General features: G+C 34.1%; 1 non-coding gene across 1 annotated transcript; it reads left to right on the top strand.

Annotated features, from left to right (window-relative positions):
- Positions 1–341: 341 nt before the first annotated feature.
- On the top strand, positions 342–444 carry LOC126070768 (U6 spliceosomal RNA). The gene has a single exon (XR_007516289.1). It is a non-coding gene; the product is annotated as a U6 spliceosomal RNA (small nuclear RNA).
- The last annotated feature ends 1770 nt before the right edge of the window (positions 445–2214 follow it).

The following is a 2214-nucleotide window of genomic DNA, read 5'->3' as shown; positions in this document are numbered from 1 at the left end:
GAACAAGCCCATAACAAGAGAAGAAAAGGTAATTAAAAAAAAAAAAAAAACTCCCAACAACAACAACAAAAAAGCCATGACCTAGGTGGCTTCACTGGAGAATTCCTACAAGCATTTGGAGAAGAGTTTCCACCAGCCCTGCTAAAACTATTTCAGGACATACAAAAGGAAGGGATACTTCCAAATTCATTCTTTGAAGCCAGCATAACCCTGGTATCAAAACCAGGTAAAGACACCACAAAAAAAAAAAAAAAAAAAAAGACAAAAGAAAATTACAGACCAATAACTCTCATGAATATGGATGCAAAAATACTCAACAAAATTTAAGCCAATAGAGTTGCCTGCTTTGGCAGCACATATACTAAAATTGGAACAATACAGAGAAGATTAGCATGGCTCCTGTGCAAGGATGACATGCAAATTCATGAAGCGTTCCATATTTTTGGACAGAGCAATCAGATGTCAACCCAGATAGGGAAATCACAAAAATAAATCAAGATAAAAAAATGCTCAAAACAGGGAGGGACACAGTGACGCTATTATGGAAAAGAAGACAACATTAAAACAATAAAGAGGGACTAAGAAATGTAGTCATAGAACTTTCATAAGGAGAGGAAGACAAGGCAATAAAAAGAAATAAAAGTTAGGTTTAAATTTAGAAAAATGGGGGGAAACATTAAGGTAACCACAAAGGAGACAAGCTATCCTACACATCAAAATAAAATACAAGAAAAAAATAGAGACTCAGCAGAAATAAAATGAACAACAACAAATGTGAAGAAGACAATATACAAAGATAAACTACTCAGCACAAAAAATTAAGTGAGAAAAAGAAACTCAACAACACACAAAAAAAGACATCAAAATGACAGTGCTAAATTCATACCTATCTATGATTACACTGAATGTAAATGAACTAAATGCACCAATAAAGAGACAGAGAGTGCCAGAATGGATAAAAAAACACGATCTGTCTATATGCTGCCTACAAGAGACACACCTTAAACTTTGAGACAAAAATTAAAACTCAAAGGATGGAAAAAAAATATGCCAAGCAAAAAACAATCAAAAAGGAGCAGGAGTGGCAATATTAATTTGACAAAATAGACTTTAAAGTTAAATCCATCAGAAAGGATAAGGAAGGACACTCTATAATGATTAAAGGGGACAATACACCAGGAGGATATAATCGTATTAAATATTTGTGCACCCAATGACAGGGCTGCAAGATAGATAAAACAAACTCTATCAGCATTGAAAAGTGAGATAGACAGCTCCACAATAATAGTAGGAGACTTCAACACACCACTTTCAGTGAAGGACAGGACATCCAGAAAGCAGCTCGATAAAGACATGGAAGATCAAAATGCCACAATCAACCAACTTGACCTCATAGACATATACAGAACACTCCACCCAACGGCAGTCAAGTATATTTTCTTTTCTGGTGCACATGGAACATTCTCTAGAATAGACTACATATTAGGTCATAAAGCAAGCCTTAGCAGAATCCGAAACACTGAAATATTACAAAGCATCTTCTCTGAACAAAAGGCCATAAAAGTAGATATCAGTAACAGAAAAAGCAGGGAAAAGAAATCAAACACTTGGAAACTGAACAATACCCTGCTCAAAAAAGACTGGATTATAGAAGACATTAAGGATGGAATAAAGAAATTCATAGAATCCAATGGGAATGAAAACACTTCCTATCAGAACCTTTGGGACACAGCTAAAGCAGTTTTCAGAGGTCAATTTATATCAATAAATGCACACATACGAAAAGAAGAAAAGGCCAAAATCAAAGAATTATCCCTACAACTTGAACAAATAGAAAGAGAGCAACAAAAGAAACCCACAGGCACCAGAAGAAAACAAATAATGAAAATTAGAGCTGAACTAAATGAAATAGAAAACAGAAAACAATTGAAAGAATTAACAAGACCAAAAGCTGGTTTTTTGAAAAAATCAACAAAATTGATAAACCGTTGGCCAAACTAACAAAAGAAAAACAGGAGAGAAAGCAAATAAGAAATGAGATGGGTGATATCACAAGACACCCAACTGAAATTAAAAGAATCATATCAGATTACTATGAAAAATTATACTCTAACAAATTTGAAAACCTAGAAGAAATGGATGAATTCCTAGAAACATACTACCTACCTAAACTAACACAAAGAGAGGTAGAACAACTGAATAGACCCATAACAA

The sequence above is a fragment of the Elephas maximus genome, chromosome 2 (assembly GCF_024166365.1).
Source record: "Elephas maximus indicus isolate mEleMax1 chromosome 2, mEleMax1 primary haplotype, whole genome shotgun sequence".
NCBI classification, from domain to species: Eukaryota; Metazoa; Chordata; class Mammalia; order Proboscidea; family Elephantidae; genus Elephas; species Elephas maximus.
The sequence above is the reverse complement of the archived record's forward strand: the minus strand, read 5'-3'. Positions and strand labels throughout refer to the sequence as shown.